The sequence below is a fragment of the Gymnogyps californianus genome, chromosome 2, assembly GCF_018139145.2.
Source record: "Gymnogyps californianus isolate 813 chromosome 2, ASM1813914v2, whole genome shotgun sequence".
NCBI classification, from domain to species: Eukaryota; Metazoa; Chordata; class Aves; order Accipitriformes; family Cathartidae; genus Gymnogyps; species Gymnogyps californianus.
Genome location: NC_059472.1, coordinates 146,353,371 through 146,368,090, shown reverse-complemented (window position 1 = coordinate 146,368,090; position 14,720 = coordinate 146,353,371). Strand labels below are relative to the sequence as shown.

General features: G+C 37.0%; 1 protein-coding gene across 1 annotated transcript in view; it reads right to left on the bottom strand.

The window, feature by feature from the left end:
* The window catches only part of MALRD1 (MAM and LDL receptor class A domain containing 1), a 295,587-nt gene that overhangs the window by 154,565 nt on the left and 126,302 nt on the right, over positions 1 to 14,720 (bottom strand). The window lies entirely within an intron of this gene.

Sequence of the window (14,720 nt, the reverse complement as noted above, 5' to 3'; positions counted from 1 at the left end):
GTATGATAACTAAGCTGATAAAGATAAATAAGATCAGAACTTCTAGAAAATTGCAAAAATGTGATTGTATATGGGATTACACTAGTTATGACTCTAGTCTTAAGCATTTAACACTTATTTCTCATAATTTAAACTTGTTTCTTTTTCAGCTCTTATTTTATATCAGCATTGCTTTAAAATCACCAGCAGGTTAATTCATGTTTTAGAACGACAGGAAACAGATTAGTGATAAGGATATTCCAAAAGTTGTTAAGCTTGTGCTTCTTAAATTTATTATATTTAATGGTATCATCATCTATGGTTTCCAAACCTAAATCCAGTCAAATGAATGGGATAGTTTACATTTCTCAGAAGTATCAGAATAACACATCAGTAGGCTTGAAAAGCTAGATCTGCTTCAAAATATTTTTAAAAGATTTTATTTACATTCACATAACAAGAAGTATACCTGTTCCTAAATCAAAACTAGAGTTCCTGTAGAACCATAATCTGGTATAGATGCCAGAGTAATTAATCAGTAGGCTAAGAGTTTGACATCCCAGGGATAGGGGCTCTCTAGATATTTTAGATCTCTGAGTTTTTCCCTGTAACGATTACTTCATTATCATTCTTGCTCTGAGTTGACATTACTGTATGACTGAATTGTATGTGTCCTTAAAAAAAAAATTGTTAACAAGAACATCTTTCCTCCAATATCTCACCAGTATAACCCAAGGACACAGAGTAAAGTGCTTTCATCACAGTTGATGATGCATAGTAATAACGACTTGTCAGCACAGGAATGTGAAAAATGCATCTCATTTCAAAAGCAAAGCTTTGGAAATTACAAGAATTTTTAAAGACTTTCAGAAGTCAAAGTGCTGGGAAAACAGAAGACTTAAAAACTACTACACATTATTAGCTCTTTCTTTGTAAATAGTCTGGGTTTTCTAGAATTGAGTACAAACATTTGAATTTTTGTTTTTGCAAGCCTCTCAGGTACCTTGACGTATTGATTTGCATTCTGAGCAAACAAAAGTTTAAAACCACACAGCTTGAGTTCATTTGCAAAAGGGACTTTGAGAAGAAACTGTTAACCTTCTAAGTTTCTCCCATGACAAAGAATTGATGGAGGCTTCTCCAACAACAAAAACTTGTTCATTTGATTTCTTATCTTGTCCGTTTCCACACATAAACACAAGTAAATTCCTTTCTAGTAATCAGATCCAGTAATATTCATCCTCAGAACCATTAAGAATCAAAAACATAAACAGCAAGGTAGCCTATCACTGTTCAACATTATCGTCTCTATCCATGACAGAGCACTGAAGCACCTTCTTTGTTCCGTTTGCTGGTACTTTATTATTTCTCATTAGAAAAGGATGGTTATTTATCAGTCACCCAATACATTTTAAGACATACCCAATCTGTGATACATTCAATGTGCCTTAACATTGTGCTTTGCTGTATTTAAGGTCAACAGAAATTCTGAAGGATGAGGGGAGCTGAAGGCAAGATGGGCACTCAGTGCCTCTTCATACTGATTTTATTCGATATACTATAGGCAGGGCAGGGTAACTCTAAAAACAATATTATAAAGAATAAAAGCTTCAGTCTCAAGTGCTTAGGTGCACATGAATGTGCATTCACTCAAAAGAAATAAAAAAGCAGGTTTTGACTAGAGAAGGTCTTACTAGGTCTTTTTAACTCCTCTACTATTACAGTACTGGTATACTAATACTGTCAGTAATAGAAATAGTGCATACTTTCCCATGTTGCTTGAGTAATTCTACACCTATTTAGTCTATAAAACATGCTAGCAGGTCAGCTTAAAAGGACATTTTCAGTTAATCTCTTCAGATGGGAAATCCCCATGGTGAATGAGACCTAGGCCTGGATTCATTCACAGATACTCCTTCTGTTGCAATAGCATTAAGATTGTTTTTTTTCTTGCCAGAAAACTGAAACAAGATACAATACATGTTATAATGATTATTCCAGTGCTGATCAGATGGTTTAAGTCTCCAACATAAAGAAACAGACAGACAAGGAAAACTGCTGTAACAGGACATATGGATAATGGGAACAGGGATTTATCAATTCTTATATACAACCTTCCCTTTCCAAAGCCAAGTTGAAAGTTAGAACCTATCTTCTTGAGGGTGGACACAGAAATACTAAGACAAAAAGGAATTCACATCTAGTTTTTAAGCAAAGCTTTTTTGGAGACAGTAGTACTCATATGCACCTGTTACAGTGAGAAAGATTAAATACTAACTAACCTGAAAAGCTTAACTCAATCACCTGAGTTTACTCTTAGTAAATAAAGTAAAATAAAAGGAAATGAAACAAAATTTTTGTTTGCCATGTTCTGGCTCAAACAAATTAAACCTAAATATTCACTACCTGAACTCCTTAGCAAAGACATGGAAAGAAGAAATGTTCCTTAGGTATAAAATCCACAATCCTAAAAATATGTCAAACTTTTTAAAAATCTTTTTTTTTTCTTTTTTCTTTCATTTGTGACTTTTAGTAGTAGTACGCATTTTTAGGTCAAAAGGTTTAAACTCAGTCTTGCATCTCCAGCTTTCTCCACCACAGAAGGCAGCCATACAACCCCTGTGCCATGTGAGGATATCTTGATGCAGCAGATCTGGAAGGAAGCCAGTCAAGCTGCCTTCTGAAGATCTCTAGGCTTGACTCCAAGTTGTAGCATGCCCTTTAGAAGTACAATTCAACAGCTCACCTAAAACGCATTATATAGCTGTACACTGACAACCTGCCTGAGCAGCTAAATGTTATAGTGCTTTTATCAAAGCCTGGACTGATGCATAACTGATGACATCTCTACCTTGGAGCCTGAAGTGGTTTAGTTGTGACCTCCAGTTTAATGGTCCAATTGCTATCTGATTGTTTGAAGGATGGAAGAAGGTATGGCATTTGCATTTCCTGGTGCCTAGTGTGCAATATGGTCAGTGGTTTCACTGCCTGTGTTTCTGATGGGAGAAAAATCTGCAGCTTGAATCTAAAAGATGGTTTGAGGTAAAGCAGAAACCCGTAAATCAGAACAGTTTGAGCATGAGAAATGGGGTGCACAAACTCTGAATAGCTGAGGTACATGAGAAGGGAATTTCTATAAGGAGACCAAAGGAAAGCTGGGTAGACGGTGAACTAAAAACATTTGATGATATTATAACTCAGGCTGAAGGAGGAGAGATCTTCACTGGCTGCACTGGATTATGTGTTCCTTTCACATTCTCCACCACACTCCAAGTTGTTGCCCAAAGCATATAGTGGAAGGTGGAGCTGCAGTGCAGTGATAAATCCCTTTTGTACAGCTTGTCAGAGCTGCCGGACTGTGCTCAGTAAATGTGACAGGTGGAAAATGCTTCCCTCAAATCCCACTCAAAGCCTGATCAACCAGCTCTCATTTATAGTCACAGCCCTGACTCTGAGACCAGAGGGCAGGACACTCTCCTGGTCAGATCTAACCTAGGTTAGAGAAGATAGTGTACATGGAGGCCCAGAATTTGAGAAACACTAGTTCTACAGCTGGAAGTATAAACCAAAATACTTTTAGAAATCCCTTCTCTGGCAAATAAAGACATGAAAAAAGACATGACTTAAGCAGTAAAAGTACAAAATAGTCACTGAGTGATTATATTATATGTCCACAAGACCTCAGATGTCTCATCCAGGAACTGGTATTTTCTTTGACAAGTTAGATGCTATGAGGTGGTCCAGGAATGCCTTTAAATTGGCATAAGACTGTTCACTATTGAAAAGAGAAGATAACAAATGATGTATGTCTATTATCAGTTGAGGATCTCTACTATTTATGAATGTCAATCTATTCCCTTAAATCAGTATTTATATTCAATAATACAAATGTAAATTACAATGGAAACTGCTCTGGAATATTCTCAGTTATGTATAGATGGGATGAAAGTGTGAAAGAGCTGCAAGAAACATAATTTGCACAGAATTTCAATTAAAAATTGCAGCATTTAAACACAGCTATGTTTAAACTCTTTAGCAACACTTGAGTAAAAGTCAGGTGTAGGAGAAACTAAAAAACCTCCAAAACGGATTAAATTAAATCTCATGACCCCTATGAATCCTTCATCTGTCATTACGCAGAAGGAATAAGTTTCAGGATTACTGTATTTACCATATGATGTTACAAAACTTTCTATCTATGTTAGAATGCCACAGTAAGCTGAAGAGGACATGATGATTAAAAGATTTTATTGATGTCTTGAACAGCCTTCCACACACCTTTGAGCCTCCACTGGAAAGGTCAACAGGAAAATGAAAAATGCATTATGCTTGATGGAAGAGAAAGATAGCAACAAACTCTTTAATCACTCTATCTCAAAGAAACATAGCTTCTAATATGGTCAGCTTTTCCCTTTCCTCTGTGTTACAGTCATGTTTGTTCTCAGACAATGAAAGAAAAAGATGAAAAATATACCCATAAAGTCAGCATAAGTGGTTTGAGGTGAGATTCTGCAAGTAAAAACAATTGCATTTGGAACCTGTACTCTGTAAAGTTGTTTATACTGTTAAGGTCTCCTAATGTGATTAAGTAGTTCTGTTCCTTATTTTTTTTCCAGCCAGTATGAAAGATTAAGACAAAAGCATTTTTTTATTGATTATCCTCATTTAACGTTAGTCCAATCCAGCACAATCATTTATTCCCCAAAGCAATTATAGCTTTATTAACTGTACCTCGATTCAGTATGTGTTCACGTTTAGCAGCGCTTTTTGAGGTAAGCAAATAGTAGCACATAAGCTTAGCAAGTGACTGAACAAGGAAACAGCAGAAAAGTTTATGGTTGGAAAGAGAGCCCTGATGAAATTGTTTTATCCCACTTCATAGTAACCTGGGTTTTAAAAGAAATTGCTCAAATCACTACGTCTAGTTCACTTTTATGAAAGGCAACAACCTCAAGCAATTCCTCTGCCTTCAATATAATCGGTAACTTTCTCCATTGCTGCTACTGAAAGACAACAGAACGGCAATAGCTCTGTTATAGAAAGGATCTTTTCATCCTTGTATGAAGAGAGAGGCAAGATTTGCACTTAAGACAGTATTTATTGAGGATTTGTTATCCTATTGCTAAAAAGTTAAGAACAACAATAAAGGTTCTCTCTTGGATAGTGAATCTTTGTTTGCTCTTTCAGCTACTGTTTATTCCTGATCACTAGACAAAGTAACTTGTTATCTATCATCCTAATTAGGTTCTATATATCCCACTAAAACATTTGTGTTAAGAATTATGAATAAGAGATAAGTAGGCTTAAAAGCTTCTGATCGACATCATGCCTGAGTTTATCATCATGGAATGATTATAACTTGCTGTTGATATTGTCACTTGAAAGGGGACCAGTGTAGCTGTTACGCATTTTCTCAGTAGCGAAATACTTTCTTTAGAACAGATGTTCTGCTTGCACAGAGCCTTCAGGTGTGTGCTGTTTTGTTGCAGAAGCATGAAAAATGTCAGAAGAGGTATTTCAGCCATGTTTCCCAAGTTCACAGTCTCAAATAGTTTGAGAATTAGAAGTCAGTATTTGCTCCAGGACTATGCAAGTGATTGTATATATAGATATGCAGGGGAGAAGCAAAAGTATGTGCTCCGTTGGGAGGGACATAGTAGATATAACTCCTGGTCTGGTGGACAGGCTGTGTTCCTTTTAACCTCAAGAAATAGGTAGTTAATTTTTACTCGATAATTGGCTATTAAATAGCCACCATTCATTTCTGTTGATGAATGTCACATGTCTGTTTTTAAAAAATTCAAATAGAAATTTGCTAAATGAGAAACTATTCAGTCAAATTCAGACACAAGGAGTTGTTCTAGATAAGCATTTGCTTTGCATGACCTTCTTTCATCTAAAGCTGAAGAATATAACATTTTAAAGACTATTTTTTTCATCTTGTCTTTGCTGTCCTTCCCCCTAGGATAACATATCTTGTTATTTCCATTATGATCTTCAGTACACATGAAAAGAAAAACAAGTAATACTTACAATTAAACTGTTTTAATTAACTAGTTAATTATATGAAGAATGCATAGTAATAATAATTGTGAGTCTCACAATATTTTAGCTAAACAACCTGGATGAATTAATACTGAGATTCAGAAACTAATCTTTCAATCATTTTTTTTGGTCCTTATTCTATGATCATTTATCACAGTATAAAACTAGTGTTTCAGCTTCCATTTTCACTCAGTTCTCTATCTAGTTAGCTATTACATACTTAGCATGGAATTATGCTATTAGAACTCTTCAGAAAACTAGGATTACTCTCACAAAAAAATTACATTGACATTCCGGGTCTCATTCACTGAAATTGGTATCAATTTTCTTCCGATGTAACACCTTGTCTTACCACATCACCCCCAAATTCATCACATACAATAGGTTGTTTTTTGTAGAAAATAATTTAAGTCAGTTTTCATCATGCTAATAAAAGAATTTTTGATATCACATCTTTAAATGCTTGTGCATTCTCTATCTAGTTACACAAAGTACTCCAGATGATGTTCAACAAAATATGTGCTCATAAACTATATAGTTCTACAAATGTAAGCACACATTCAGATCTAGAATCAAAAAAACAGTAGAATTTGAGCAGTAGAATTACTGAAACTACTTCATCTGTTTGGAAGACAATTCAGGATTTTCTTACAACCTCATATAATTGCAAATAGCTCCGTAAAAACCAGATGATAAACAGAAAACTGGAAAATATCATATCCTCCACAACTGCAAAGGCATCTGTTATTTGGCTATTGTTGTGCTAGCAGCAGACCTTGTAACTTAATTCAGCCTTATGGAATGACACTTAATACAAATATTAGTTCAGAAAACTTTCTGTCAAACAATGCACATTCTAGTCTTTGACAAAATATGTAAATGATGGTTTACGTATCCTCAAGCTGAGCTGTAATAGCATCAAAGTAAAGATGTCATATATAAAGCTTTATGCAGTCAATTCATAAACACTTTTATCAAGATAAAACTCTTGTACTAGGTGTCTGTAAAAAATGGCTGTGCTGGATAAAACACACAGAATTTTAAAGTCTATCATTAGTTCAATTACACTAAGGTCCTTAAAAAAAAAAAAAAGATCTTCAAAGTAAACACAGACTAAACAAGAAAGCATATGTGAAGGCCTTCTCCCATAACAGCCATGAATTATTTCTAATTTCTTAATTTCTAGTATTTTCAAGGCAATATTCTGACCTTTTAAATTTTCCTCTGAAGCTGACCTGGTATCAGCCATCATCTTCAACCTCTGCTGTGAAACCTTTGCCCAGTAATACTGGAGGTGTTAGTTTCCATAGTATTACCTGTCAGAGACCATTCAGTGTGAGTCTAATGTCTTGAATATAAATTAGCGTCTCCTTAATGCCTCAGTCTTGAATACCTGCAGTATCCAGGTGTGCAATAGTTTTACTGCAGTTCCGTACGCAAAAATGGCAATGACCTGGTCTGAGTAGAGACAACAAAAGGAGAGGCTGAGGGCCTGAGGTGACACCTTGTGAAAGCAGATGAAAGAAGCAAGAGGGTTTCAAAGGGAGAAGACTTATAACAGAACAGAAGGATCTAATGAAGACAAAATCTTATCTCTGTAAGGTGCATGCAAAAGGGAAATGCTAATAGAGCCACCCAGAGTGGCAGGTTGCAGCCACTGAACATGACCAGAAGCAGACATCATAGGGAGAGGACATCATGCACCGCCATCCCACAACAACTGCTTAGTCTACTGTTAAACAAGTGTGTGTCACATCCCGTAGAGGAGACACTGCACCAGTATTATGGGAGACACTCCATATCTTCCAGCACTCTGAGCCCATCAACCTAACTGCTCATCACTTGGCAGTCATTTCTGCTTAAGCTAGCAGCAAGGCAACTCAAAAAACGTTTCCAATAAACCTATGAAAAGAAAGAGACCTGGAAGAGATGATGAAAATAAAACTATGTCAAAAAGAGTTCTAAAATAAAAACTTAGATGGCATTCAGCTCACAAAGTGACATATACCTTTATGTTTACATGTGGGCAACCTAAGTGTCTAAGTTGCCATTAAAACTAATGGAGAACTCGTTGGTAACAATCATTGGACTTCAAAGAGTGATCACATCATGCTAAAATAGAAACCTAGAGTTTTATTTAGTTGCCCACACACATAGCATTTCAAAAAGTGTAAGACATCATTCCTTGTCACCAGCTGCTACCCCTGAAGGGCATATACTTTCCATACATGCTGTTATACACCTGTCAGCACAGTGGGGATTTCTTAGACACCCTACTGCATCACAAACAACAATAGATGCTTTTACGTGTGCAATTCAGTTGTGTCAAGTGGCTGGGCAGCAAAAGAGCAACATAGTACATCGAGTATAATTGGAGTTTAGATACCTGCCACATCTTGAGTACACCTAGATGTACATGACACCTGATATGAGTCTTAACTTGAAGCTGAATCCCACTCTAAATATTTCAAGTCTTAGATAAGTCTAATAAAATTTGGATTTACTTTACCTAAAGATTCATTATCCACATTAAGATGGTTTTATTTATCTCTCCCCTTCCCCCAACTTTATTTTTTACTCGGATACCTAAAAATGCAGCACGCAAATATTAAGGGCTTTCCTCAAACAAAGAAGCATTTACTGAAGGAGAAAGGTGGAGAAAAGAATTTTTGCTTTCTCCAGTTCACTGACATATTCCCTCTCTGGTCTAGCTGAAGAGGAAAATCTGCTAGTTTTTTTTCCCCTATGCTCGGTGAAGACCGTGCAGCCTCAGTCAATAACCTCCCATCATTTTTTCTTGAGGACAACTTCTGTGATTATTGGTGGCACAACCTTTGCTTGTATTCTGGATAGTTGGAAGTTTCCAGAGATCAAAAAAGCACTTTTTTGAACTTCCATTTCTTCAATCTCTTTTCCTTGTGTGAGGCACGTGAAGTGACCTGACTTTTGAGCATAAATTGAGTGTGGTCATTCCACTCTCAGGAATACTTTATACATTTTGACAGTTAACAGTCTTTTTACTACTTATTTGTTTGTTAACTTCGTTTATCCTACCACTAAACAGCAATCCAGGCACATCTTGTGATAGTTAGTTAGGTATCTTGTGAAAGCTACAATATCATTCTACTTGGGAGGCATATTCTGTTGAAAAGTTTGAGAACAAAAGAAATCACAGAATGAAAATGAAGCTGTGCAGTGAATTGCCTCAAATCTTCCTTGATATAAAGCACAAAACATAAACTAAGCTTTCAAATAAAATTTACAAATATCTTATGCAAAATAATGTTTTTCTTTGTCTAATGTATACCATATTGAAAATGTAAGCACTGTAACTAGGAAAGTAAAATACAGTCCAAAGTGACTATTGATAAATATGTGCTGAAAAGCCACTTCAAGTTCAGCTTGTTTCTTACAATTAGAGAGGGAGAGAAAAGAAGCACACACATGCCTGCAGTCTTAACCACACGTCGAAATTTTGTTCCAGGATGTCTAGACAGTTCAAATGCCCAGCAAAGGCATACTGCACTAATGGTAAAATAGGACTAGATACTGTGAAATATAACTTTTTTTCAGATCACTTTTGCTGTTGCAAGACTTAACTTAATAGTAAAAACACTTGAAATTTCTAGGAATGCCCTGTACTGCAGCATTATTTCTCTACTTTTAGATGTGTGAGAAAATAGTAATAATTACACTCAAGTAAGAGTAATTTGTTAGCTAGTTCTTGGAATGCAAAGCAGGATTAGAGCTTTCATGTTCTCAGTTCACCCAGGCAGAGGCAGACTCTGCGTATGGAATATGTAACACATAGGGAAAAGTCTGAGCTGATAATGCCAGTATCACTGATGATCCTGGGAAAGCTTAGATTTGGCAAAAGTCTTGTTACTTAGTTCTCCCAGTAGGGAGAAAACAAAAGAGCAGGGCTCTTTAACAAGGTTCTCCTTTATAAATGTAGTATCAGGAATTCCTCTTGCACTTTTAGGAACAGTTTGCCTTTGATTAGAAAAGCTATTCCCATACCTCAGCTACCCATTGTCAAAAGGAATCACCAGTTCATACTATGAATGTAGATATAAATACCTGCCCTCATCTGCTGCTCAGAGACTCACTTCAAACTGCCAGTACTGAAAATTAATTTCTCCTAATCTGTTACTTATTTGGATATCTGCTCTGGGACACTTTTCTCAGAAACCAGTCTGTGGAGACTCAAGAGCTAAGGAAAGTTTTGGAGATGCTAAAACAGAAAAACAAGTGCTGACAGTGCCCTACCTCCAAGGACCTTAGATGACATTAATCATGTTCTGTTGTCCAGTTTCTAGAGTGGTACTCAGTTATGGGCCCAATCCAGGCTCTGCTCTGACTGCTGATCCAAACAATCTTTGAGCTTTATTTCACATTCAAGGTATTAGGTCTGGGAATACCTAGGGGAAACATTTTGTTTCTTTGAGATAAAATTATAATAAAGTATGAGAAACTTCTGCAAATTATCTGTACTTTATTGTATGTACAAATATTGCAATTGGTTATGGACAGAAATGTATCTTAAATCCCCACAGAACGTTGGAAAAAAATTATTTTTAACTCCAATGTATCTTTAAAATTACAACCCAGTCTAAGTTTTTGTAACTATTTTGTAAATTAGACTAGTATAAATAAATGTTTTTTTTTTTTTTTTTTTTTTTTTTAATTTAGCAAATGGGCACATTGTTTTCAAACCATCATACAGTCTGGTAAGGCTAGGGATCAAAAACAAAGGAGATAAATCAGAGTCCTAGCTACCAACAAACAAAAAGAAGAAACTGTGGAATGAAATAGGTGGACCAAGGGCAGATATTTCCAATTAAATTGATAAAGTACAGTGATTATAATTATACTGACTTGGAGTTTAGCTGGAGAAAGCTTCATAGAATCAGAAAGTACAACGTGAAAATCCAGGCTATATATTTTGTCTCCTTCACTATCAATAAAAGGATAATTTTCTTCTTAACAGTTGGACAATATATGTCGAAGTTGAATTCAAGTCACCTGTATGCATGACTACTATTAGCTTAACGTCCAGCTACTAAACCAATCTATTTATTCTACAGTATTTCCACCATTTTTCTGAAACATATGGAACAATTGTATTTTGTGCCAGAAAGGAGAAAAAATTAAACATATCAATTTATTATTTTTAAAAGTCTAGACTATAACCATGAACTTTTCTTTTCATATTGTTATATAGGTTAAAATGAAAATTGCCACTTGCATGGATTTTCATTCTAGATACATTTGAGAGTCTGTTTCTGTTCAGCTACTAATTAAGAAAAAAAAAAGTTTCACAACCCACTGTATGCAATTAAGGCAACTATATGGGTATATTCTATCTTCCAAAAGTTCAGGGGCATATCAGAAACTATTAGTACTTTTTATAGGCTTGGGTTTTTGTTTTGGTTTTTTTTTTTGCTTGTGTTTGTTTGTTTGTTCCCAGAACTTGTTTTAAAGTACTTTAGACATTCTACTTTATTTGTTTCACATCCTCTCAGACAATGGTCAATGCTGGTTGCTTCAAAGGAAGATGTAAATGTTTTATTATTCAATTAGTTGTGCATAAGGAGATATTTTTTCCTCTTTTCAGTAGAAGATCACATTATGCACTGAAACATAAAATGTGACTGTTCTTGTAATTATAGATTAGTTAGAATAACTGCCAAGGTTATTTCTATTTATGTGTCTGTAAATTTTTATAAATCTAATTATATCTGCAAAAGAGTGATATAAGCAATATCCTTTGGTCTTTAGAGTACACTCTAAAGTTTTGGGTAATATTTCAAATGAAAAGATTTTGGCAAATCTGATTCCCTGACTATTCTGCTTTCACCTTTATTTATTTTAATTTTAGCTATGTTGCTGAATTCTACACTTTTTTTCTTTTTTTGTGAATTAGATATTTGTGCTAAAATGATTCAAAATCCAGTCCGGAAAAAAAACCAAACCCAAAACCAAATAAAACAAACAAAAAGCCAACCAACAAACCAAAAAATCATAGCAAGTCTGTATTCTTTACTGCTTACTCATAAACGACCAGGGAAGTGCATGAGTAATGAGTTAAGAAACTCTGCTAGTGATATGAAGTTATTCCAGCTGATATGAGCTAGGAATAACTATGAATAATAGGAAAAGTATTTTGTGAAAATGAAGTTGCTTAAAGTGACAGTACCCAGCACTTGTTACGCACTGGGCAGCCTTCCTGACAACAGCCACCATTGCAGGGCATTGGATTTTCCTGTAATCCCTGTAACATAGCTGCCAGCCCCAAGCAGGTGTGTCAGGTATCTTATACAACTACAATGGAGCTAAACAGCCACAGTTAAGCAAATGAATTGCATCCTGAGTCACTGGCAATGAAATGCAATGTTAATTGAGTTACACAGAGCAACACAATCCATCTTCACATATGGGTGGTGAGCTCCAGTCACCACCACTACTAAAGACTGACACAGCAGAGTACTGAAGACAGCTCCAGGAACACATCAGCCCAATGCTCAAAAAGGGCAAAGCAAATAAGGCTTTAGGATTTATCAGGAAAGAGAGCAAAGAGAAATATAATCATTTTGCTACAGTATCATTCCACTACACAGACCTGATTTTATAATCTCAAAAGATTATAGTAGATTTTTTAAGAAGTCAGAGAAGGAAACCATATGGAATAGCTTTCATGTAAGAAATAAGTTGGAACTCCTTCAGTGTACAACATTGCTTAATGATGACTGCATAGAGATCAATATGGAGTAAGTGGGTTTGTCTGTTCACCACCATTTTCAGTAAAAGATATTATCAAACAGGAGACAGAGTGAAAACAGAGCCGCTTTCTCAGCGAGTGGCAGACTTGTACAACTTGCTGCCAAAAGTGAGGAGGGGGCTAAACTTTTCAATGTGTTCCCAGGCAAACTAGAGTCTATACAGAAGGCCAATACATTAAGGTTTACTACATATGCAAAACTACATTCAGTTGATAAGGTCTCCTAAAAAGGAAATATTAGGAACATTAGGAGGAAGCATGATAGATGCCTGTCCTTTTTTGGTTCTTAGTCAACATCTCATTGACAGCGCTGGAGACAGGATATCAAGTGAAATGGACCTTGATGTGATCTTCTGTGGATATTCTTATGTTCTTAAAGACCCGTGTAGCACTTCAGTGAATCTCTTCTAATTTGTTGGAAATAATAACTGTCTTCTCTACAAAAATGAAGTCAACAGCCACCAGTTCTCTTGTCTCTGGGAGTAACTTTTCTCCATTGTAGCTTGCTAATCTCATCAAGCAGCCCTTGGCAGCTGTTGTATTCCCAGATAAGTGGTACAGAGACATGAACAGAAAGTCTGATGGAGGGATCTGCCATTTTTATAGCCAGTAACAACACTTCAGGAGGAGTGCTGAAAGGAGAGAAAGGACAAGCAAATTTGGAGATCACGGAAGTTGTTGTCAAATCCATGATGTGTCTTTTGTAAAAAAAATATAAGTATAAAATATGACTCCTGCCAATGGTCTGACATTTTGTGAGCACAGTCAGACAGTATCTCAATCTGCAAACATTCTTGGGGGGATCGTATAACTTCATTTGAAATTATGGTTGTTGCAGGAAAAGGATGGGGGTGTGAATGCCTCCTGGAAAGGCCATGACTTTGAAAACTATTAAATCCCTTCTATTGGGAAAAACATATAGAAAATAGCTGTCACTGCATCTTTGAAATGTAATGGAGAGAAAGAGTGGTTAAGCATGGGGAAAATATGCTACCTGATCTACATAATCCCGCCAGCTTGCCAGGTCCATAGGAAGGTCTAACTTATTTCAGAGGAAAATTGTTGTGGTGGGTTGACCCTGGCTGGACGCCATGTGCCCACGAAAGCTGCTCTATCACTCTCCTTCCTCAACTGGACAGGGGAGACAAAATATAACAAAAGGCTCACGGGTCAAGATAAGGACAGGGAGATCACTCACCAGTTACCGTCACGGGCAAAACGGACTCGACTTGGAGAAATTAGTTTAATTGATTACCAATCAAATCAGAGTAGGATAATGAGAAATAAAGCCAAATCTTAAAAACACCTTCCCCCGACTCCTTCCTTCTTCCCGAGCTTAACTTTACTCCCAAATTCTCTACCTCCTCCCCCCTCAGCAGTGCAGGGGGATGGGGAATGGGGGTTGCAGTCGGTTCATCATACTTTGTTTCTGTTGCTCCTTCCTCCTCAGGGGGAGGACTCCTCATGCTCTTCCCATGCTCCAGCGTGGGGTCCCTCCCACGGGAGACAGTCCTCCACAAACTTCTCCAACGTGAGTCCTTCCCACGGGCTGCAGTTCTTCACAAACTGCTCCAGCATGGGTCCCTTCCACAGGGTGCAGTCCTTCAGGAACAGACTGCTCCAGCGTGGGTCCCCCACGGGGTCACAAGCCCTGCCAGCAAACCTGCTTCAGCCTGGGCTCCTCTCTCCACAGAGTCACAGGTCCTGCAGGAGCCTGCTCCAGTGCAGACTTCCCATGGGGTCACAGCTTCCTTCGGAAGCATCCACCTGCTCTGGTGTGGGGTCCTTCATGGGCTGCAGATGGATATCTGCTCCACCATTAACCTCCATGGGCTGCAGGGGGACAGCCTGCCTCACCATGGTCTTCCCCACGGGCTGCAGGGGAATCTCTGCTCTGGTGCCTGGAGCACCTCCT